The sequence below is a fragment of the Malania oleifera genome, chromosome 7, assembly GCF_029873635.1.
Source record: "Malania oleifera isolate guangnan ecotype guangnan chromosome 7, ASM2987363v1, whole genome shotgun sequence".
Lineage (NCBI taxonomy): Eukaryota > Viridiplantae > Streptophyta > Magnoliopsida > Santalales > Ximeniaceae > Malania > Malania oleifera.
This window is the reverse complement of record NC_080423.1, coordinates 54,324,040-54,350,876: the sequence shown is the minus strand read 5'-3', so window position 1 is coordinate 54,350,876 and position 26,837 is coordinate 54,324,040. Positions and strand designations below refer to the sequence as shown.

General features: G+C 35.8%; 1 long non-coding RNA gene across 3 annotated transcripts in view; it reads left to right on the top strand.

Moving 5' to 3' along the window:
- LOC131159904 (uncharacterized) overlaps positions 1-26,837 on the top strand; it is an 82,863-nt gene that overhangs the window by 43,776 nt on the left and 12,250 nt on the right. Inside the window, exon 1 of one of the 3 annotated variants that reach the window (XR_009137886.1) lies at positions 23,328-23,640. The exons of 1 other annotated variant lie outside the window; for it this stretch is intronic. This is a non-coding gene — a long non-coding RNA (uncharacterized LOC131159904). Of the gene's footprint in view, positions 1-23,327; positions 23,641-26,837 lie in introns of those variants that run through there. One more of the 3 variants, XR_009137884.1, reaches the window with a different exon arrangement.

Below are 26,837 nucleotides of genomic sequence, written 5' to 3'. Positions count from 1 at the left end.
GTTGTTTGATAATAATTATGTTTCGTCAACACATCCTCCAACAGATACTTTCAAAATTGATTACAAGGGAATAGAAGTAATAGCCTCACCTTACAAAGAAGTCAAACACATAAACAATGATTTTGCTTGATCAATTGATTAGTCAAAATAATTATACAAATCAAATGCTTCAATCAATTGCAAGTCAATCCACACGAATTGAAACTCTTTTAGAAGGATCATTAGAAATCAAAAATCATAGTGTTTTTGAGAAAGGAGAAACAAGCAAAAGTTAAAAAGCAAGAACCAATATTCAAACCCTTTTCAATGTCAGAAATCAATTTTAGTTTTGAATCTCAAAATGATCAAATCACTAGAAGGATTAAAAAAATTCTTAAACATAAAAATATTAACACTATAACAAAAGAAGAAGCTATTCAAAATCTAGAAAGAAGTTTTAAAGAAGAAAGTGATTTTGAAATAAATAAAATAGACAACAATTCTTGGAAAAACAAAAGTGTTAGAACAAATTACAAAAGACCAACACCTGCAAGTTTATTATTTGATAATGAACCTGTGAGGACATATAGAAGTTTTGGAAGTGATTTACACGAATGGAATTTAGATGGATTTATGAAATACCAAATTACTACATTAGTTCAACAAATGACATTAGTAGTCACTACTTTCAAAATAACTAATCTAAAAGCTGAAAAACCAACAGTAGCGGTCATACTTATTTAAGGATTTAATGGGTCATTAAAAGCTTGGTGGGACAATTATCTCACTTTAGCAGAAAAAATCAAATTCTTATTGCGGTTAAAATTGAAGATAGAAATGGTCAACCAACTCAAGTTAGTGATGTTGTATCAGCATTACTTTGGTCAATACTTAGAGCCTTTACAGGAGGTCCAAGTGATAATATGGAGAAAAATAGTGTCATTTTAGTCAATCTTACGTGTCCAAAATTATCTGATTTTTCATGGTATAAAGACATTTTTTCTTGCAAAAGTTTTATGGAGACTAGATTGTAGAAGTGGATTTTGGAAAGAAAAGTTCATAGGGGATCACCCATACTATTTGCTCAAAGAGTCGGAGAAAGTGTAACAACCTGAAAAATATTGGTATTCAAATAATAAAGGAGGGGAAATGGAAACAGGAACAGAAGGGGGCAGTAGGCTTTGTCAACGACATTGCACTTTGGATGGAATAACTCGGGATTCTTACACAGGGCCTTGTTGATGAACACAAGGAATTCGTTGACGAGTGCATAAGGGGACTTCGTCGACGAAGTCATGCCTCGTCAACGAGAAGATATCGAGAGAGGGTTTAAAGCGAACTGAAACTCGTCGACGAGAGTGCAGGCTTGTTGACGAACTTTCCACAAGACTCGTCAACAAGGTGAAGTGTCTCATCGACGAATCTAGCCCTATAAATAGCTGAAACTCAAATTTGTAATCAAATTTCAGCGTAGAAACCCTTTTCTCTCTCTCTCCTACGACCCCCTCCCCTTCTCTCTTCGATCCTGGCCCCATTTCTCGCCGGATTGAAGATCCGAGGCCACCACAACGCTCCTAGCGAAGTTCTCTGCAAATCTTCCGGAGCAGATCGTGGGGAGAGTTGATTTGAAATTCATCACAAATCTAGGGTAAGGTATTTTATTCAGATTATGCCTTCCTTGTAGTTATGTGAAATGTTGTAGGTATGGAAATACTGATATTTTGTTCTGGGGGATATTATTTTCAAGATGTTAAGTTAGGAACCCTGCGGGTATAGGGCCAAAATTTAATAGGGGCTTTTCAGAGTTAAGGTAAGGAAAATATGCTATGCTAGCAATTTTTAATATGTATACTGAAGATTATAAAGGTATATTTATGAGCATGTATATCAGGTTATTTTCCAAAGAATTATGAATACTATTTTTATAGCAAAATTTTAGAAATTGAGCATGAGATTATGTTTATTCAAATGTGTGGCATGAGTTTATTACAGTACAATATACATAGATTTATAGTATTTCAGATATACAGATATTCAAATATTTCAAAATATTAGAAATGAATGAGACTTACAGTATTTTCATAGAAAAACATAACATAATTTCTAGACCATAACACTCATACGGATGATACAGTGGTAGCATCAAGATGCTACAGCAGATATACAGAATATACAGATATTATATACAGAGCATACAGATATTATATATAGAGCATACTAGGGGTGTACAAAATTTACCGAAAAACCGAGAACCGGACCGAAACCGAACCGTTTGAAGCTTCGGTTCGGTTTTTCGGTTTCGGTAATCGGTTTCGGTTTTCAATATATAAAAGATAGATTTTCGGTTTCGGTTTCGGTTTCACTCAAAAACCGAACCGTAAAAACCGAAAACCGATTATAATTTTAAAATAATTATATCCTGTGAAAATTGATTACGAGTACATGAAAAAAAAAATATTATACCTACATTATTTTTTTAATTTAAACTATTGGCTTATACTTTTTCAAGGAGTGGGGAAGGATTTTATAAAGGAGGAATGAGAACCAAAGGTTCCCATTTTGGCCATGTGGGACGAGTGCTATTGGGAAGAGCCGAACCAATAGCAGCCTGCTACAGTGCTACAACCACAGAAGGCATCATCTTCTCCATCTCCTGGTAACCTGCACACTGCACAGTGCCGAGTGCCGACTGCCATGCCCTCCGACGCTCACGCCCACACCAGCGACACTCACGCCCACCGCCCACGCTAGTCGCCAACGCCCACATCTCCGATTCTCCTCGACGCTCACGCCCATAGCCCACGCTAGTCACCAACGCCCACCCCACATCTCCACGCCGACGCAGTCACACACAGCAACGCCCGTCGCCCACGCTCACGCTCACATAGACGCACACGGCAACGCCCACACTCACGCTCACACAGACACACACAGCAACGCCCACGCCAACGGCCACATCTCCAGTTCTCCACGCCCACGCTCACACACAGGCACACAGCAATGCCCACGCTCACGCCCGTCACCCACGCTAGACGCTCACAGTCACGCCCACGTTATCTTGGTGCTCTGGCCGTCCCACATCGGTTGGAAATGGGAAGAAAAAATTTTCCCCACCCTATTTAATGAAGTTGGATCTGTAATCTCCTTTGTGCTGGGCTTTACACTCAAAGCCGTGACCCAGTTGGCTGTGGCTTGACTTGGGGCTTTATGTAATTATTTTTTCATTTTGTTAGTTTGAAATTTGATAAAACCGAATTAACCGAACCGAACCGTAAAATAAACGGTTTGGTTTGGTTTTAAACCGACGGTGTACGGTTCGGTTGCGGTTCAGTAGTTTCAAAAACCGAGAGGTTCGGTTCGGTTGGCGGTTTTGGTAATAACCGAACCGAACCGAACCGTGTACACCCCTAGAGCATACAAATATTTTATACAGATATTACAGATAGTTTAGACTGAAAACACAGATGATACAGATAGAAAATATATATATTTCAGTCAGATATCTCAGATAATATAGCTTAGAAATATAGTGTTATGGTTGTTTTTGAAATCATGTTAAAAGCAGTAAGATGAGTATATATTTATATATATGTATATAGTATTACACGATATCAGATCCCTATGGAAATTACAGATAGATAAAATTACAGTAGAGCACGGTATTGTTGCTAGTTTCAGACACGTGCAACCACATGACTCAGATAGCATGTGGATTCCGTCTAACTGTGTTAGGAGAGTTTTGTAGTCTCTCCAGCATGCTGGGTTGAGGTAGCTGGTTAGACGATGACAGAGGTTTGAGATAGCCCGGAGTGATTGCAGCAGGCTAGGATTTACATAGATCATTACAGATTGGTGGATGATAGAGATTGACTTACCTGGAGGGCCGACCAAAGTAAGTCCAACCTACGGGCCGCACAACCCTATCATAAGGGGATATATCATGATATACAGATCCTAGGGTATAGCAGAAGTTCCTATGTACAAAATATATCACACAACAGTAATTTATATTATTATACTAGCAGTACCTTCAGATAGTAAACTCAGATACACAGTCATATTTTGAATCGATATATTCTGTATAGTTTATTAGTTTTTTCAGATTACAGTATTATTTCAGTATTTTAACTATTTAACTCAGCCGCCACACACTAGTAATAGCATATTTCCACTTACTGAGCGTTGTCTTATCCCAGTGACTTACCATTTTTCAGGAGATCTAGTTAGGTGAGCAGATCAGGCTCGCGAGTAGAAATTGACTTGAGCTACCCTAGTGGGAAGGGTAGGTATTTTTGAGATAACAATATTTTTGGGATAGTCTTCAGATTGTAGTGACGTCATTGGGTATTTTGTATTGCAAATATATTGCAGAGCAGTATAGTTTTCTGGTATATTGTATTGTATTTAGCAGTTCCCAGTTTTATGTACCGCTGCTTAATTATATATGACAGACATAGTTTCCTCAGCGCTCTTTGGGCTTGAGATGCTACTATCAGTATTCAGATAGATGACATTTATTATATTTAGAAAAAAAAATGTTGAAGGTATAAATGGGAGGTGGAGATATAGATGTCGTACTACGCAGCATCACTCAGCAGGTGATGGCTGAGATGGCCAGGAGTGGAGGAGAGCATGGCCGCACGATTGATCAGTTTACGAAGATGAAACCTTCTTTTGCTGGAGAACTTGACTCGATTATGCTTGAGAATTGGGTTCAGGATGTCGAGAAGATCTTAGCAGTGCTGGCATGTATAGACGAGCAAAAAGTGGTGTTTGCGACGTTTAAACTGACAAGAGAGGCAAAGCGCTGGTGGAGATCAGCGCATATGATTAAGGAGCAGAGGTTGGATCCAGTGCTAGTGTCATGGAGTTGATTCAAGGATTTGTTCTTCGAGTGATATTTCCCTACTATCATTCGAAGCGCAAAGGCAACAGAGTTTCTACATTTGACTCAGGGGTTGATGACGGTGACACAGTATGCTGCACGATTTCTTGAGTTATACCGTTTCGCCCCACATTTAGCACCAGACGAAGAGAAAAATGCCAGAAAGTTTGAAGAGGGATTGAAGCAGAGTTTATTTGAGCAAGTTATCGGCTTTCGAGCTCATACGTTTGCCGAGGTGGTGGATAGAGCTGTTGTTATTGAGAGTGGTATGTAGAGGAGCGTTGTAGCTCAGGGTCGGAGAAAGAGGTCTGCGCCTCAGGATTTGCAAGCGAGCTCTAGTCGAGGGCTATGGAGAGGAGATCTCTATGGAGGTGGTCGGAGACAGATGACGGGTCGTGGTGGTTTTCATGGTGGATGGGCTGCTCCTGTCTGTCTTAGATGTGGCCGCAGACATCCAGGTGAATGTAGGATGGGTGAAAACGTCTGTTATCGATGTGGGAGACCCGAGCATAGATCTTGGTCGTGTCAAGGATTGACAGCTCAGGCACCAGCTCCCAGACCATACTAGGGTGGTTATTAGGTGCTCCGTGGAGGACAGCAGTGGAATACGACACCGGAGAGAGTGTAGCGCTGACGCTGGGTGACGCCGATGCAGCTGGAGACATTGTTACAGGTACCCTTACTGCTTTCTCATTTATAACTATTATTTTGTTTGATACAGGTGCCACCCACTATTTTGTTTCTGTGGTATATGCTAAGGTAACGGGATATAAGGCACAGTTGCTAGATATTGGGTTGGCTGTTGCCACGCCGACTGGGTCAGTGGTGAGATGTAGAAGGGTACTCAGGAGATTTTCAATAACTATTCAGGGGAAGATATTACCAGCTGATTTGGTAATATTAGATATGCAAGGGTTTGACATCATTTTGGGTGTGGATTGGTTGACAATCATGCTTGTATTGACTGTCATTTGAAAGGAGTGATTTTCAGACCTCTAGGCGAGTTAGAATATAGATTTCTTGGTTTGTAGGTACGTTCTTCGCCACAGCTTGCGTCAACTATTCAGGTGAGAAAATTGATCCAAGAAGGTTGCCCGGGATTTGTTGCTTACATTAAGGAATCGCCGAAAGAAGAACTAAAACAACCTGATGTCCCTGTAGTTAGAGATTTCTCAGATGTATTCCCAGAGGAATTACCTGGTTTGCCACCAGACCATGAAGTTGAGTTTACTGTGGATCTTCTACTGGGGTCAGCGCCAGTATCTAAAGCTCCTTATTGGATGGTCCCAGCTGAATTAAAAGAACTGAAGGATCAATTGCAAGAATTACTGGATAAAGGATTCATCAGGCCTAGTGTGTCGCCCTGGGAAGCACCAGTCTTATTTGTGAAAAAGAAAGATAGGACCATGAGGATGTGTATAGATTACAGAATAAATAAACTAACAGTTAAGAATAAATATCCTCTTCCCAGGATCAATGATTTGTTTGATTAGCTCCAAGGGACCCAGGTTTATTCTAAAATCGACCTGCGGTCGGGTTACCATAAGGTGAAAGTGAGGGCAGAGGACATCTCAAAAACGGCATTTCGTACGAGATATGAGCATTACGAATTCTTGGTGATGCCATTTGGGTTGACTAATGCACCAGCGGTATTTATGGATTTAATGAACCGAGTGTTCCATCAGTACTTAGACCAGTTCGTATTTATTGATGATATACCGGTTTACTCGAGGAGTTTTGAGGAGTACGAGCATCATTTGAGGCTGGTATTGCAGACATTGAGAGAGAGAAAGTTGTATGCGAAGTTCAAGAACTATGAATTCTGGCTAAAATAGGTTTCTTTTCTTGGCCATGTGATTTCTGAGGCGTGTGTATCTATTGATTTGAGTAAGATAGAGACAGTGGTTAATTGGGTGAAGCCTGGAAATGTTCAAGAGGTTTGGAGTTTTCTGGGATTGGCAGACTATTACCAACGCTTCGTAGAGGGATTTTCCAATTTATCAAGTTCGTTGACTCGACTTACGAGGAAAAATGTAAGATTTGAATGGACTGATGACTGTGAGCGGAGCTTCCAGGAGTTGAAGCAAAGGTTGGTTACAGCCCCAGTGTTGTCTATTCCATCCGGAGAGAATGGGTTTGTAATATATAGTGATGCATCCCTGAAAGGGCTTGGGTGCGTATTGATGCAGCACGACAGGGTTATTGCATATGCTTCTAGACAGCTTAAAGAATATGAGAAGAATTACCCTATACATGATTTGAAGTTAGCTGCAGTGATGTACGCTCTTAAAATCTGGAGGCATTATCTGTATGGTGGGAGATGCAAAATTTTTACAGATCACAAGAGTCTGAAATATTTTTTCACTCAGAGAGAATTGAATATGAGACAAAGAAGGTGGTTAGAGCTTATTAAAAATTATGATTGTACTATTAATTACCACCCAAGAAAAGCGAATGTAGTAGCAGATGCACTGAGCAAAAAATCAGTGGGACCAGCACTAGCAGCCATGGAGATTCAATACTCAATCCTGATGGATTTGGAGAGACTCAGTATAGAGTTGGTAGAGGATAGTCCTCAGGGTTTTGTTGCCAGCCTAGTTATACAGCCTACCCTATATGAGAAAATTAAAGCAGCTTAAAGAGATGATGCAGAGTTGGCAGAAGTGATGACTAGAGTGTGGGATGGCCAGGGAGAGGAGTTTAGCATATCAGATGATGGAGCCCTGCATTTCCGTACTAGGCTATGTGTTCCCGCTAATACTGAAATCAGGAGAACTATATTGGAGGAAGCTCACAGATCAATATACATAGTCCATTCTGATAGTACTAAAATGTACAGGGATTTGCGAGAGTACTTTTGATGGAGTGGAATGAAGAGAGAGATAGCCGAGTTTGTCCAGCAGTGCTTGACGTGCTAGCAGGTTAAAGCTGAGCACCAGAGACCAGCAGGATAGTTGTAGCCGTTGTTTATTCCAAAGTGGAAGTGTGACCACGTTTCTATGGATTTTGTTAAGGGGTTACCACCACTACGGCAGGGATTGAATGCAATTTGGGTAGTTGTTGATCGTTTGACGAAGATTGCCCATTTTATCCCCATTAGAGTCGGCTATTCCATGGACAGACTGACAGAGATATATGTTCAGGAGATAGTTCGCGTCCATGGTGTACCAGCAATCATAGTTTCAGATCAGGATCCTCGGTTTACTTCACGATTTTGGAAAAACTTTCAGGAGGCTATGGGTACACATTTAGCATTTAGTACAACTTTCTATCCCCAGACAGATGGTCAGACTGTGAGGACAATTCAGACCTTAGAAGATATGCTTCGTGCATCTATGCTAGATTTTGGGGGCAGTTGGACTTAGTTTCTACCACTAGTTGAATTTGCCTATAATAATAGCTACTAGTCTAGTATCGGCATGGCTCCATATGAGGCACTGTATGGCAGGAGATGTCGTTCTCCTCTCTTCTGGGATGAGGTAGGAGAGATGCGAGTTTTGGGTCTAGAGATCATTCAGCAAACTTGTCAAGGTTCGACTAATTAAAGAAAGAATCAGTACCGCCCAGAGTCGGCAGAAAAGTTATACAGACACTCGCCGCCGAGAGTTAGAATTCAAAGTGGGGGATCGGGTATTTTTTGAAAGTAGCTCCTACGAGAGGGATTATGAGATTTAGGAAGAAGGGCAAGTTGAGCCCTAGGTATATTGGCCCTTTTGAAATAATAGAAAGAATAGGGTCAGTTGCCTACAGGGTAGCTTTACCGCCAATTTTATCCAGAATACACTATGTGTTTCATGTTGCTATGTTAAGGAAATACGTCCCAGACCCGTCCCACATCATTAGTTATGCAGAGATAGAATTTAAGGATTCACTAGCTTATAACGAAGCACCAGTACAGATATTAGACAGAAAGATACAAATACTGCACACCAAAGAAATTCAATTAGTGAAAGTTTTGTGGAAAAATCACGCTATAGAGGAATCTTCTTGGGAACTCGAGGAGCAGATCAGACAGAGATACCCGTAGTTGTTCCACGAGGTGTAGAGGGAATCAGGTAGAGTATCTAGATAGTGTTTCTTTTGCAAGAACATCTATTAAATAGATAAAAGTAGTTATTAGTTCTTTATATGTAATCTCCCAGAACATAGTATATAACCACGGTATTCCTCCGCCATAAGTGAGGGTAAGTAATAAAATAAGTAGACTCTTTTCCTTTATGGGATGATAAATGGAGATACAAATAGTAAATTTCGAGGACGAAATTTTATAAGGAGGAGAGGATGTAACAACCCGAAAAATATTGGTATTTAAATAATAAAGAGGGAGGAGAAATGAAAAAAGGAATAGAAGGGGGCAGTAGGTTTCGTTGACGACATTGCACTTTGGATGGAATAACCCTGGATTCTTACATAGGGCCTAGTCGACAAACACAGGGAATTTGTCGACGAGTGCATAAGGGGACCTCGTCGACAAAGTCATGTCTCATCAACGAGAAGATATCAAGAGTGGGTTTAAAGCAGACTAAAACTGGTCGACGAGGGTGCAGGGTCGTCAACGAACTTTTCACAGGACTCGTCGATGAGGTGACGTGTCTCGTCAATGAATCCAGTCCTATAAATAGCTGAAACTCAGATTTTTAATCAAATTTTAGCGCAGAAACCCTTTTCTATCTCTCATACGACCCCCTCCCCTTCTCTCTTCGATCCTGGCCCCATTTCTCGCCGGATTGAAGATCCAAGGTCACCACGACGCTCCCGGCGAAGTTCTCTGCAAGTCTGTCGGAGCAGATCATGGGGAGAGTTGATTTGAAATTCATTCCAAATCTAGGGTAAGATATTTTATTCAGATTATATCTTCCTTGCAGTTATGAGAAATGTTGTAGGTAAGGAAATACTGATATTTTGTTCTAGGGGATATTGTTTTCAGAATGTTGAGTTAGGAACCCTGCGGGTATAGGGTCAGAATTTAATAGGGGCTTTTCAGAGTTAAGGTAAGGGAAATATGTTATGCTAGCAATTTTTAATATGTATACAGAAGATTATAAAGGTGTATTTATGAGCATGTATATCAGGTTATTTTCCAGAGAATTATGAATACTATTTTTATAGCAAAATTATAGAAATTGAGCATGAAACTATGTTTATTCAAATGTGTGGCATGAGTTTATTATAGTACAATATAAATAGATTTTACAGTATTTCAGATATACAGATATTCAGATATTTCAGAATATTAGAAATGAATGAGACTTACAATATTTTCAGAGAAAAACATGATTTCTAGACCATAACACTCAGACAGATGATATAGTGATAGCATCAAGATGCTACAACAGATATACAGAATATACAGATATTATATACAAAGCACAGAGATATTATATACAGAACATACATATATTATATACAGAGCATACAAATATTATATATAGAGCATACAGATATTTTATACTGATATTACAATCGTCATGGTTGTTTTGAATATTTATATATATATATATATATATAACCCCCTTCCCACCCGTATCCAAAGTCCCCCTCCCCCCTCCCCCCACCTTTGTAAATTTAGGAGGAATCCTCTATAAGAGATTTGAACCCTAAACATAACCCAGAGGATGTTAAGAGGTGAACTGCGAACCAAAGTTCATGTTTGTTGAAAGTTTTGAATGTGAACATAGTCAATAAATTAAAATTTGTGTAGTTTAAGACCTTAAAGTTTCACTAAATTCATCAATTTATAGAAGTTAGCTACAAATTTATGGAGTAATTATATATGCAGCTTGTTAAATAAACCCCCTTCCCCCCCCCCTCCCGTACAAAAAAAAATCGAACTTAATTTCATTAAATAAAATATATCTCAAGGTGTAAATTAAATTTTAACTTGATCTAGCATTAAATATCATTTTCATATTTGAATGATTTGCCTTATAACTCATATTCAAATTTATTATCCGCATGATACTCATATATGCAAGGGAGTAAAATGTTTTCCTTGAACCCTCACACTATGTACATATCTTGATATCATACAATACTTACTTGTAATTGGGCTTGTGCATGTGCCATATCTTTTAAATTCTAAAAAAAAAAAGATCATTTTCATAAATTAAATACGAAGTGTAATGCTTAAATCCTCTTCTATGTGTAATTGGACACTAAGACACATTCATTGTTTAGTTAGATATTTAGGATTTTTTTTTTTCCTCTCATCCTCTAAAAGAAGGGTGAAGCTCCACATTTTTTTATGATTTTCAATTGCTAATTTTATTTATTTATTTACGTATTATAGAATTTCTATATTTCCTACAATTTTCTCCTTATTTTTTAGTATTCCCTCAAAGATATCCCCTACACTACATTGGTTTTGATGGAATCTAAAATAAACAACAAATTTTTAGATTTCAAAAAAAGAAAATTTATCCAAAAGAAAAAAACTAGTCTTGCTCTTAAGCAAGTACTAGTTGCAAAATATGCAAAATTTCTTAACTAATTAACAATTTGTTCTTACTAGTAAAATTTACACTATTGTAAGTTTTTTACACACATTATAAATAACCAAACTTGTTCAAATGAATTCATACAACTTATAAAATTTCTTTAGTGATTCTTATTTTACTACTTAGAGACAATTATATCAGTCGTTAGTATTTCCTAAAAACAATTATATTATTACTGCTAATATTGGAGTTTGTAGGCATTGTAAAATCTGGTGTACGTATAACTTAAGTGATACTAGGTAGAAAAACTAAGAGAGTTATATTATGTCAAATATGAAAAGTGAAAAATAAATATACAAACACATAGCATAAGACGAAAGTGTCCAGTGACCAAGGCAAAAATAATTTGTTCAAATTTTTAGTTTTACGCTATATACCATTAGTTCTTGTATGATAGCAAAATTAAAACTATTATTGAAAAACAACATTATCTAACAATAAAAAATTTTGTTTGATTTCCACTCTAAAATTTCCACTAATGTGCATATAATGTTGATCTAGTGTTTGGAGATGACTATAACAAACCCAAGTTATGAATAAACAATATTTGAAAAATAATTATATTGCAAATATAAAACTGTGTTATATACATCCTCAAAGTCCCAACCACCATAAATAAAAAAATTTGATACTTGAATATAGTAAATCAAAATAATATGCACAATATGCATGGTCCTAAAATTCCAACTTTCAAATTATATTATAAAAATTATATTAATATTACTTTTATTTTTTTATTGATTTATATTATTGTAATCACAATAATTTATTATTTGAAATATAATAGTAACCGCTAATATTAATATTGCATGAGACAATACTATCAATCATTGCAATCAATTCAAAAAGCAAGTGTAATTTAGTTTCAAAAATAAAATTTTTATGAGTCTCGCTTTACATAGAACTTATAGCAAAATTCATAGATTTTATGAAAAGGTATCATATTTAAAAATTTTAAAATTATTAATATGCTAAATGTCAATACTTATAATTTGTTAATGAACTTATTTTTTTATTAAATATTTATTTATTTTAATTAAATTATAAAAAAAATATAAAATTTCAAGAGAATTATGTGATGCTGATACAACATCCCTAACTTGAGTTGGTTGACCATTTCTATCTTCAATTTTAACCGTAATAAGAATTTGATCTCTTTCTGTTGAAGTGAGATAACTGTCCCACCAAGCTTTTAATGACCCATTAAATCCTTTAATAAGTATGGCCGCTACTATTGGTTCTTTAGCTCTTAGATTAGTTATTTTGAAAGCAGTGACTGCAAATGTCATTTGTTGAACTAATGTAGTAATTTGGTATTCCGTAAATCCATCTAAATTCCATTCATGTAAATCACTTCCAAAACTTCTATATGATCTCATTGGTTCATCTTCAAATAATAAACTTGGAGGTGTCGGTCTTTTGTAATATGTTCTGACACTTGTTTTTCCAAGAATTGTTGTTTATTTAATTTATTTCAAAATCACTTTCTTCTTTAAAACTTCTTTCTAAATTAGAAGATGGGATTTATATATATATATATATATATATATGTATATATATAATACTAATGTAATAATATAATATGAATATAATATTTAACGTGTATAAAATGCAATCCTAATACAATCCAAAGTCATATTGCAATTGAAATTTTAATTTCATCTTTTTGTTTCTCTGGAACTCTCGCCCCTGCGTCTCTCTTCGGTCTCTCACTCTTCGTCTCTCTCCTCCGTCTTCCTCCTCTTTTTCCTTAATTTCTTGACGGATATTCGGTCGATCGGGAAATAGAAGGCACCGTTGGGTTCCTAACTTCGCCACCGAAATTTCTATTGGAGCAGATTTGTTGTAAGAGCGACTTAAGCACCACTCCTAGGAAAAGATAACTTTTCCCTATTTTCTCAATTTTCCTTAAATCTGTCGCTAAATCGACGATTGGGTACCACCACGAGGTCCTAATCACGATCGTTGTTATTTTTGTCGGAGTAATTTCCAATTTGGGTTTCCTAGACCCCACTCCAAAGCGAGAATGAGATTTTGGGAATTAAGAAAATTGGTTATATTTGAGAGTATAATTATTTATTTGAAATTTATGGGTCTAAAAAATATTAAAATAGTATTTTATTTAGGGTTGATTTAATGGATCAAACTGTTAGCTTTGGTGTATTTAAAAATTTCTTCCTAGGTCAATCGGTTTAACAGTTGTATTACTCAACCTATGATCTATCTATGCAAATATAAATCTAATCATTCACAATAGTAAAATATAAACATTCATGTGTTGGAATTTAAAATGTAGAAGTACAAGGATTCCACTAATGACTCACTTAGTAGATGGAGCGGCACCTAATACAACCAGGTCAATTAGCACAGAGCTGACCTCAACCTTTACAAACTCTCCTTACAGGGCGGAGAAGGCTCCAAGTCAAATTTACAGGGCTAACCCCAACAGATATAGGATAATTTCTCATAAAACCAATACCTGATAGTGGGTTTTTTCAACAGATAAACCATGTAAAGCAAACAATAACCTAATGTCCACAACTAGCACGCAAATTATATCACTGCATCTGCCATGTAGGAGGCTTTCAACACAGGCATGCAATTCAGTAGTATAATCAACTCAGGATATTCAGTATAGCTCAATAGTAGAAAATATAAACTATCCATCAAAGAAATTTCAGCCATTAATCAAATCATGGATAGTATGCTGTAATGCTATGCACATATAGGCATAAAGGCATAAACAATATAAGAATATGAGAGCATTCAAATATATATAGATATGAATTATAAATGCTCCCTCTGAGTTATGCACTAATCCATTTTATGTCTTTTTCATTTCAATTACTTAGTCAAGTGTTTAGATTTTTCGTGATTTAATCTTGGCGTGAATGCTTTAAGCTTATTTGATCAAAAGTCACAATGTATATTCGTTTAGTGTTATAAGCCTATGTCGGCCTCTTTTTTAATAATATTTCAATACGTGAGAGAGGCTGATGCGAACCTCAATCGACACGCGTTGAGACCCAGCAAACAATGTTGGAATGCTTGCCCAAGAAAGCTAAAATTCAGATTTTTGGTAGGAAACTCCGACCCAACGTTTATGAATGAAACGCGAACCGAAAGTATAAAGTAACAAACCCCGACCCAATGATTATAGATTAATCATGAACCGAAGGTATAAAATTTGAACGCCACAAGGAAGAATCCTTGATAAGTTCGCAAGTTCTCTAAAGAACTAAAGAAGAAACAAATCCTCACTTTTCTTGATTTCTATTCAATGATCAATTGCTCTTACACTGGTGAGATATATATAGCTAGCATGGGGGACAAGGATATTAAACACTAAACTATTCCCACACAAACATGGGAGACAAGGACATTAAATACATAGCAATTCCCACACAAACATGGGAGACAAGGACATTAAATACTTAGCAATTCCCATACAAACATGGGAGACAAGGACATTAAATATACCAACTTACTAGACACATTAATGACTCTCACAACTTACTAAAATCCTATGCAAGTTAAGTTGCCTTACAATACACCATTAAGTCAAATCCCATATTTGAATTAACACACAATTATTAATAAGGAGATTAAAGCCACTAAGCAAGATTAGCTCCATCACAAACTTGAATTAAGTTTAGTAAGTCTTCATCTTTCTTTGGGCTATACTTGGAGTGCTCCATTTTTGAATAAGCCCAAATATATTGAATCAGCTCGTGAAGTATTTCTTTGTTCTTCTTGGATCTCGCTTTGATGATAGGCCCAACTGAAACATATAATGGATCCTTCCATGGTGCTTATTGATTCTCATCAGAGGCTCGAGCTAGAATGGCTTTCGACTTAAAGTTACACACGCATAGGTCTACGTGAATTTTATACATTCATCTAGATTGAGACCTAGGCGATCATATTAGCCATTCAACTTATCTCTGAGTACATAAAACTCTAAAGGATATGACTCAAGGATTTGAGTGCTTGTGAAGGGAATTATAAATTAAATATTCTTAAGGATTAAATTTCTATTATCTGCAGAAGAGTATTTAGGATAGACAGGACATTTTTTAAAAAATATTTCTGTGATGATAATCATGTCCATGCTTGGGCAAGGAGCATATAGGAGTATATGAATTTTTGAGCAGTGCTCTTTGGTGATTGGAAAGTATCCTTCAAATATGATCACATAGAGGAGCAAGGATACGAACCAATGAGAGGATGGATCTTTACCTGATGTGATCATGATATGGTAAATATTTCCTATGAATGGGATGGTGAACCAAAATTAAAGGAGTTACAATTTAAACTCAAAGGGAACACTCTCCTACTGGATGCCTTTAATTTGGTTATAACTATGAGAAACGCTCAATATATATTAGTCATTTATGATCAATAATCCTTTAAGCCTAGAGTGATGACTTGATTTTGATTTAAGCTTTTCACATTCAAAAGTGAGTTTAGGGTATAGTGATATATGATATAAGATGGAACCCTAACACTCAATTTTGTGCAATGGACAACAATGGCTTAACTTAAAGTATTATATTTAAGCATGAGTTAAACATTTTGAATTAAATACCAGACATAGATTTCATGTCCATTTAGAAGTAGATAAAGATTTTTAGTATAACAAGATAGTGTTTAGTGAATGCATATACTAAGATTTGGAATTTTAAGCATGTATCACATCCTAGCCTTTTGGTCATCACTACCCTTAAACCTAGAAACAAAGGAAAGATTAACTAGAAGATAATTTCAATTTGAATCCATTTTTCCTTAAGTCCTACGAGATTTGCCTTCATGATTACCCAAATCATTTTCTTGTCTAAGCCTTTTCTATTTTTACTTGATGTAGCATGATTATGGGTTTGATGAGCTAACTATGAACCATTTCTAAAAAATTTATTTCTTTTAATTCTTAAGGATTCATTGTGATTATTCTTTTCATTTTTAATTTCAAGTGTTATGCTAGAATAATTATTTATCTCTTTCTCTAAGCAAATGATTTTCAAGATCTTCTTAACCTTTTCTTTTTCAAGGATGGCATGATACTCTTTTAATTTTTCTAATTGTTTTGTCAACCTATTACTCTCATTTTTCAAAATGGTTTTCTTCTTTGACATCCCGACTAGAGTCTTATGCATTTTAAATGATACATTTTCTAGTGTTGTATGTGACGGCATGCTTTCATTGTAAGATTCAATACATGTTTCATCACAAAATTTATTACTATAACATTCATATGAATCAATGCATACAGTATTATCATCAGAACCAATGGATGACTCATTAATATATCACAGGATTTGGCACAAGAGTCATCACAACATGCATCACATGGATTATCATATGAGCTAATAGCATAATTATCACAAGGGTAATCGGATGATTCATTGTTTGATATATTCCAATATTCAACATGAGAATATTGGAACTATCACAACATTGAGCAGATGATTCAGCATTAGATACATCATAGCATTCAGCAACAAAATCATCTATGGAGGCTAAGATAGGAACACATACCTCACTGTCTGTTAATGCAATTACCGTGTCATTTACCACTTCCTGAGTGGTGGTTTCATTCTCCCAGGATTCTCCATATTTCCTTTTGAGTTCATCCCAGATTTCCTGTGCACTACTACATGCCACAATCTCAATAAAAATATTAGTCTCTAAAGCACAATACAATATATCCATGACATTAGAATTAATTATATTAAAATTATTTTCATTTATTTGTGCACATCTTCCTTTAGCAGTCACAAGTCAGACCCTCCATTCCATAGATTTCAAAAATATGGTCATTCTAATTTTCCACGTAGTGTAATTGACACCACAAAATAATGGAGGACTGAAAAGTGACAGTCCCTCACCAAATGGGGATACACCAAATTGAGCCATTGCGATTTTTACAAAATAACAGCTGGTCTATACTACGTGGCTTTGATACCAATTGTTAGCTTTGGTGTATTCCCAAAAGGGGGGTGAATTAGGTATTTAAAAATTCCTTCCTAGGTCAATTGATTTAACAGCTGTATTACTCAACCCAGGGTCTATCTATGCAATATAAACCCAATCATTCACAATAGTAAAATATAAACATTCATGTGCTAGAATTTAAAATGCGGAAATTAAAAGTATGCACAAGAAATGTTATCGGGGTTTGGCCAACTGTGCCTTCGTCCTTGCCTTGGCTACACCAACACAAAGATTCCACTAATGACTCACTTAACGGGTGGAGTGACACCTAATACAACCAGGTCAATTAGCACAGGGCTAACCTCAACCTTTACAAACTCTCATTGCGGGGTGGAGAAGACCCTAGGTTAAATTCACAGGGCTGATCCCAACCTGATCCTTCAGGGTTAGATCAAACCTCCTCAGGCTACGCTTGGAAATATAACAATATTTTTATTGAAATGGTACAGTGATTGTGCTTTCATGTAAAGCAGATATGTACCCAATACGTGCAATCACATACACATCAATAATATAGGTCATGTAAGCTCAGTGATGCAAATAGTTGTGCTAACAACACTCAATATGGTATAATCAGTGATATGCTCAAGAGTGTTCAAAACAAGCAGTATCTTGGAATCTAAGTAATGCATAGTTCAGTAGCAAATCAATATTCCAAAGATATGAATAAGATAATCAAACTAGTTCAATAAGATTTTCCTCAATGAAATACGCACAATACTAGTTTGAAAATATTTTGTTTGTTTGAAAAATAGTTGCACAACAAAAACCAAGTTATTGGACACTTGCAATAATAATGCAAATATCCTAAGCTTACTAGGTTATCCCAACACAAGATTTATAGTATGAAAATCTGTGGGATAAACCTTAGCTAAACTCTTCAAAAAGTTCATCTTAATCACACAAGCAAGTGGGAGTATTTAGCACTATCTAGCAATTACAAGCACACTTACTAAGCTCTTACAATACCAAGATTTATCAAAGGAACGAGTATTTGAAGGTATTTGAGCAAAGTGAGATTTTGAAATAGAAAGGATTTTTGGATAATGATTTTTGCTAATCTCTCACTAATCCTCACAAATGAACTCATATATTTATAGGTTAGGTCAAAAATATAATCATTTGGGACCTATTGGGTATTATTAGAAAAGTTCAAAAAGGCTTAAGCACATTTAACCCAACTTAACCTGATTTTGCCCCAGTTAAATTAATTTTAACCCGCCGAGGTTCGGGTGGCTGAACCGTGGTTCGGTTGCTCGAACAGACACATTCATAAAAGGCCCTTACATAGGTTTGGCAGCCCGAGTTCTAGTTCGATGGTTTGAATCAAAGTCAGAAACATTTCTTCGTACATTCGGGTGCCCGATCATAGGTTTAGTGGCCCGAACTCGTGTGTTCGGTCGCCCGAGGCTGTTTTTTAATTAAATCACTCAGTCGCCCGAGTTGGTGGAATGTAACTTTCAAGGGGTTCGGGCGCTCAAGGTGATTTGTTCACCTAGGGTTTGGTTGCCCGAGCTCTCTCATACTTTTCCTATTTTTTCCAATTTTATTTCAATTTTTTTCCCTAATAATGTAAGTGATTAAGGGGACTTTGTGCACAATGTGTAGGAACCTAGGGTTTTTCAAGTACGCCCAAAAACCTGGCGTCGGTGGACCATGCCCTAAAGTCAATCGGTCCCTATGATCAAACTACGATGATAATGTAAGTGATTAAGGGGACTTTGTGCACAATGTGTAGGAACCTAGGGTTTTTCAAGTACGCCCAAAAACCTGGCGTCGGTCGACCATGCCCTAAAGTCAATCGGTCCCTATGATCAAATTACGATCTGTTTGAGCTTACAAAACCTAAATGCATGATATGCAGAGATTACATGCCCAAAATATAACATGAATTACAATATAAAATAGATCTTCTAGGTCTTTAGACTTTGAGTCATCTATGTTTCGGTATGAGTTTAAAATGTCAACCATTTAAATTATGTTTTCCGAATTTAGAGCTGTTTATTAGATACGTATATGCGAAAATGAACTGATGAAAGTAAAAGATATTTTCAGAATAATTATGTAAGATAAGAAATGTATATTTTGAGTATATAAATGTTAAATGCGGGTTGGCTTATTTTATGGGGAATACATATATATGAATTTTTTTACTAAATAGTGTGGCATGAATAAATTGAACCTTGTATGAGACTATTTTATATGTATGAGATGTATGTTATGCAGGAAATGCAATAAAATGAAATGTTATATGGAATATGCTGCATAAGTTTGTTAATGCAACCATGTTTACGACAACCAAAAGGGAGTTTTGGATCACGTTTATGGCAGCCAAATGGGAGTTGTGGATCACGTTTATGAGAGCCAAAAAGGTGTTGTGGATTATGCTCATGATAGCCAAAAGGGAGTTGTAGATCATGTTAATGACAGCCAAAAGCGAGCTGTAGAAATAACAACCAAAAGGGAGCTGTTGTAATTAAAAGACTATGAGAATGATAAGGAAATATGAAATGTGAAATGGAATGAGCCACATAAAGTAAAATGCTATGAAATGATTACGTTAAGAACATGAACAATTAAGAATTACAGGATAACGACGGGCATAATAATGTATTATGATATTATCAGTATGTATGTTAGTAGAACGTGTTACGTTTGGGCAAGGCAAACTCTTCACCCGAGGGCTTGTTAAGAAAGACGAGTGCCCTGGTAAGTGTCAGATGTGGCATTAGGCTACATAACGTGTTAGGGCAAAGGGAAGCTATTTGTATAGGGGAGTAGATTTTCTTATTCTCTGGGCCTCCACTGGTAAACCTTTATATGAATTGTGTGAGTACGAGATTACATCACTACCTAGGGGCTTACTGTGTAAGGTGAGTGCTCTGGTATGCTTTAATTGTGACCTTTGGGTTACCTAAAGTATTAGAGCAAAGGGGTGCTACTTGTATGAGTGAGTAATCACCCTGATCCTTGGGTAATCTTGTGGGTAAAATGTCTTGCATATGTTTGATTAGGAACAGGAAATGATTTCAGAAATTATGCTAATGATTTGCAAATGATGGAAATGTATACTTATGTTATTTACAGACCTCATGTTGGTCACACGTTGTTTTAATATATTATTTCTTCCCTTACTGAGATGTGTCTCACCCGAATATGAACTTATCTTTTCCAAGACCTCCACGAAATCGAGCTTAGAGAGCTCAAGTTGGATATAATATTTTTGGGTTATAGAAAGAAAAGGGTATAATTTTGATAACATTTTGGGATGTAAATATTTTATATTTTATATTTTATGTTTTAAGTCTTATAAGAAATTGATGGTTGTGAATATTGGAAGTGTAAGTTATGTTTTGGAGATATATATGTGAATGCAGGTGAATGCATGGTTTATTGTGGTATGTAGATAGATTTAGAAAATTTTGGTATTATATTTGTTGAAAGAATATAATTATGTTTTCCGCTGCACAAATGATATTAGAATGTCGGTTAGCAGGTAAATGAATGGATTAGTAGCCCACTTAGAGGGTCGGGGTGTTACACTTCGGTTCCTTTGTAATTAATTTGAAAGTATCTATTGGAGAATGCGTTGACGAAACATAATTATTATCAAACAACTTCCAACTCTTTTTATCACTATGAATAACATAATTGCTCGCCTATCTTTTAAATATTTGAAAAATAAAATATTCTTTTGAGTTTTTTGCATTTCTTCTAACCATTCTGTCTTTATTTTCTCTCTTTCTTTCTTATTATATTTTTTGAAAAATTTGTCTCAGTTGTTTTTATTTAACTTATGCTTATAATCTTCTCTAAGGATTTCCATATCGGTTCAACAAACCTTACTTAAAGGTGACAACACATGAATGACTGCATTTGTGTGGAACCCGGCACCTTTAAATAATTCAAAGACTTTGGACAAAAATAGTAATCTAAAGATACATTTAAAAATAAAAATTACAACCCTGGCCCCAAATGGTGGACGAGTGTAAAATTTCTAATAACGAAAAAAAATACAAAGCTCGAGAAAAGGCACCCAACTGTAAAATCGTAATTGATGGTGAGGACTAGTCTCGCTTTACATATAACTTATAGCAAAATTCTTAGGTTTTGTGAAAATTTATCATATTTAAAAATTTTAAAATTATTAATATGCTAAATGTCACTACTTATAATTTGTAAATGACTTTATTTTTTAATTAAATTATAAAAAATTATAATATTTCAAAAAAATTATGTATACTGATGTTATTATTTTTTGTTTAAATAAAAATTAGAATAAATTATGTTTGTACTTGATATGTTAGAAAACTTTTAAAAAATGTTGCCGTTAGAGAACGAGCTCGAATATGCAAAGGGTTATATAATAAGACTTCCAAAGCAATCATCGTCATGAGATCTTGAAATTGTGAGAGAGAGAGAGAGAGAGAGAGAGAGAGAGTGGAGAAATCGTTGGCGATGGATGCATTTGAGAAGCTAGACTTTTGCTCTAGTTATTTTATTTTACTTTATATATTTTTTGATTACATAGGAACTCCAACTACAAAAAAACCCTTCGGACTCCCTAGTACCAAACCTATGGATCAGCGTCCTACCCCTAACTCTCGTTGATTAGGTAAAGTCCGGAATGCAGACACGACTTCCATGCATCAGTTGGACGTTCGGCCAATCCGATCCTCAGGACACATCTCCATTAGCATCTACGGTCCCCGCTTGCTCATAGAGTAAATTCTCTCCATCCAAAGGTATCGTTGGCTCCGTGAGTATATCTACCTGGAATTGAACCCTCGATGCTCCTTCTTACGTGCTGATGCATTTCCACCGCTCCATGCCCATGGGGGCTGCTTTAGTTATTTTATTCTATGTTTAGTCTACTCTCTCTCTCTCTCTCTCTCTCTATATATATATATATATATATATAATCCTTAGACTATCTAGTCATTTATTTTAGTCATATTAGACGTGTGAGTTGTAAATAGCTTACTATGTGTACTCTCAAATATCTACATAACATGCAAAATTCGATATTAACACTTTCACCTCACTAATTAATTAAATTAATTAAAAATAAAATGAAAATTATAACTCTCATGTAAATTCAAACATAAACAACTCTAGATTCACATTAACATCAATTATATCAAATTTAAATTTTAGACCTAACTTCAATCCAACTCCAATTCAATTACTAATAAACGACTCCTAAATAAGAGACAAATAAGGACTCTCATGAGATTTCAAAAAATATATTAAACTCCTTAAGGTTTTAAAATTCACAAAAATGTCACAGACATAGGCATGGCAAGATGGGTCATAACCCGTTGGGTCACTCGGACCCGCCTGTTTAAAACGAGTCCGGGTTTAAGACAGGTAACCCATTTAATAATTGGGCGGGTCACGGGTCAACTCGTTTATAAACGAGTTAAGTGGGTTTGGGCGGATCGCCCGGCGGGTGACCCGTTAATTTGAGTTCAATGCTTCTTCCTTCTTCTCACACGCCTCACCCTCACAGTTCACACTTCACAATCACACACACTTTAAAAAAAAAAAAAAAAAACCCCTAACTACCCTCTCTTTTATTTGTCTTACACGAACACATACATGAAAATTAGAAACAATTTAAGTTCTTAATTATGTATTCAAATAGTATTAAAATTTTAGCTGATTAAATATAAGCTGTAAATATGAAAATAATAAATTATGAAAATTAATCATATTTAAAAATTTTAAAATTATTAATATGCTAAATGTCAATACTTATAATTTATTAAATATTTATTTTTTAAATTAATTTATAAAAAATATATATATATAATTTCAAGAAAATTATGTGTATAGATGTTACTATTTTTTGTTTAAATAACATATTAGAATAAATTCTGTCCGTTGATATGTTAGAAAACTTTTAAAAAATGTTGCCGTTTAGAGAACGAGATCGAATCTGCAAATGGTTATATAATACGGCTTCCAAAGCAATCAGCTTCGTGAGATCTTGAAATTGTTAGGGAGAGAGAGAGAGAGAGAGAGAGCAAGAGAGAAGGCGACGGGGAAGATCGTGGCCCTGGAGAAGACCCGCCTGCACGAGGACGACGAAGGCGTTTACAGAGCAAGAGAGAGAGAGAGAGAGAGAGAGAGAGAGAGGGTTTACAGAGCAAGAGAGAAGGCGACGGGGAAGTTCGTGGCCCTGGAGAAGACCCGCCTCCATGAGGACGACGAAGGCGTCCCTCCCACCATTCTCCGCGAGGTTTCTTTGTTGCGGATGTTATCTAGGGATCCCCATGTCGTTAGGTATATTCTAACTTCTCTTTCTTTCTGTCTTCAATTAATCTACTTAGATTCCATGATTTCGCGGCACTTTCTTTTATCGATGCGGGCGGCCGTTTGTTTGTTTTCTTGCAATTTGAATCTGCGCTTTCGCTTGTGTTTCACTGTGATTTTTGCTTTATTCACTTTGGATTCGTTATTTCAGACTAGGGTTTGAGTCTTGTTTATTGTGGATTATTTTTGCCTAGGGTTTTGCTTCTAGGGTTTTTGCGGTTTTGTTTTGGTTTATTTGGATATTCTCGAATCACGCGTCCAAGGCTTTAATGTGTTAATGCATCTCGTTATCACTCACTTTTTTTTCTTGACGCTTGAATTGATGACTGGTTTCTTGAGAGACGTCCTTCCTTTTGGTTTGTTTTCATTTGCCTTTTCATTGAATTGTTCTCCTTTTCAATTCCGAATTCTTGCATCCTTCAGCAGACTCCCCCCCTCCCCGACTTTTTAATTTTTGGAGAATCTTCGTCTCTGCGTGAAGTTGCATAACAGGGTCTACCATATTTTCAATTGGATGGGCTATATGTTATATGTTATTGTGTAATGTTTAGATGTTATATGCTATGTTGTTGAAGCAAAAAGGAACATATGGATTCTACAGAGTTGATCTCAACTATTTTTTTTTTACAGCTCCAGTAGTGTCATATTACCTGCATATCAATAAGAAAGGGTTTTTGAGTGTGGGAGAGAGATGGGAATGATTGTTCAACTCCACAAAATTTTACCCAAGAATATCTGTAGATCTTGACCTATTTTACTTCTTGTAGGCATTTTAAAAAAAAAGTGTGCTTGGTTGCAATGAAGATTGCTAAAGACATAGTCTGTGCTTGTTGTATTTTTATCTGCTTTTTTAGTAGAATTATATTTATCAAAAATTAAAGTGTGCCTAGAAAATAAATAAATCGATAAAATTTAAAAGAGAAAATGGAAAAAAAACCCTTCTATTGTAATTCAATTGAACAACTGTGAGTCTCTCACATAATAGTTTATCGCATAATTTTTAAAATCCTCATTATCTTGATTTCTTATGACTTATTTAGAGAAAAAAGAATCTTATTAGATGATCCATTGTTAGATGATTGACTTCATAGTTTCAAATTTAGTTTAAATGACAATTGCCTTCATATTTTTTCAAATGGTTTCAAGAGGTATTTTTTATAGATCTTTGCATGTAATACTTTTTATTTCGTCATGAGTTACACACTTGGAGATTTAATTCAAATTTATGACTATTGAACATGACCAATTGGTTCTTACTTGAATTCGTGTAAAAGATTTAAGTTAGGGAAAATCATATGCAATTTGATTGGAAAATCTGATGGTTTTGCAATTTGTGGACTCATCTTCATTGTGCACCAAAGCCACAAATTATCATTGTCAAATTTGTATATTGGAGAGGACTCTATTAAGATGGATTGATGTTGTGCACATGTCTTTTTATACTGTTAGGAGTGAAGGAAAATTTTTTATTCATTTTCTAAGTATAGGTTTGGTTTGATGCATGGTTCTTGACAGAATGAATACGATGGGCTGTTTGTAGATGAGAATGTTAAGTTATCATAGCATAAAATGTGTGTGTTGTGTGCATAGGTACACCAATGCTCATCCTAGGATAAAATATTACCCTTTTGCATGTGAGGTTGGAACTTTTTCTTTAGTGGGGTAGGTTAGTCCCTTTTCCAATGAGGACTTGTTTTTTCTTGAGATTTTGGGGGCTTTGGTTGTAGGAAGCATTTTTGGATTTTATGGGGTTGTTTTATGGTTTGATGCATTTGGCGAGGGAGGAAGGAGGAATTGAGGATCTTTAGGAATTACCTTTCTACCACTCATTTGCTTCAGTGTTGGTATTTTCCCCCCCATGTTTTGGTCTTGAATAGGTGGTGCTTTTGCAGGAGTTCCCATGAATCATATTTAGTTTTAATTTGTTATCTGTTGTTATAATCTTAATAAAAGTATTAGTGTTTGTGTATATATTTATATTGGTGAAAAAGGTAACAAAATTGTAATGGCACTTGTATATATTGAAGAGGATGTTGAGGTGTTTCTAAGTGTAGAAGATACTTCCTATTGTGAAATAGATTGAAAATGATAGAAATAGAAATAAGATGTGATGATTCCCCAACTTTTAACTACTAAAAATTTATGTGAAAAATATTGAACTAAAGCTTTGAATCATTAGATTTAACGTTTTCGATCGAAAATGTTCCATGTTTCAGAATGTTCGTACTTATATGTGGTTCACTATGGTGTTGGCATTTTTGATAACGATGGTTTGAAATATGAGTGGGAAGACTGTAAAGTTTAGCTGGAGGATGCAACTTTTTTTTTTACTTTTTTGGTACTGAAATTTAATAGAAGAGATGATGATTGAATGGCTCTCATGGGTGGTGCTAAGAGGAGAGATTGACAGTGAGGGAGTGTGATGAATGGAGAAAATTAAAGATGCAAGAAAAGTCTTGGTTCATGAACTCTGCTGGAGAATAGGGAGCACGGTGATAAGAGGGAGAGGGAAAAAGAGAAATCAGAAATAGCTGAAGAGAAAGAGAATTAAGGACAGAAAATCAGAAATAGAGGAGTGAATTAAGGGAGAAAATTAGCAAGCAGGAGAGAACAAGAGAAGGAAAAGAATAAAAGAGAAGAAGAGAGACGAAAGAAGGCTGCTGGCAGCAGAGAAGAGAGCAGTGGTGAACAGATTTGAATAGAACATGACAGAGGAAGAACTGAAGAAGAATTGCAGCTGAGAGAGTTGGGGGAGAGAGAGGAGAGAAGAGGGGTGGAAGAAGAGGAAGGAAGAAGATACAATGAGGGAATCTAACGAATGTAAATAATAGAAATGACTGGCTCCATTCCATGTTGAAAGATGGTGGGTGGAGGGAATCCACGAAAAACTCAATCTTTTTCTCTTCCTTGTCATCCATGTTTCGTCTCACATTGGAAGACGGAGAACAAATCCCTCCCCCCCCCCCCCTCCCAATCCCCTTCTCTTCTCCACTTTTAGCCCTTCATTTGGGCCTTGTTATTTGTGATCCATTTAGGAATCATATTGTTTCAGTTCTATCCATGGTATTGGTCAATGCCAAACACACTACACCCGTAAGTGATTGGATGTAAGGAAAACGATATTGATTTGAGTTGTTTTTCTTTTTTTAAAAAAATATTTCTATATA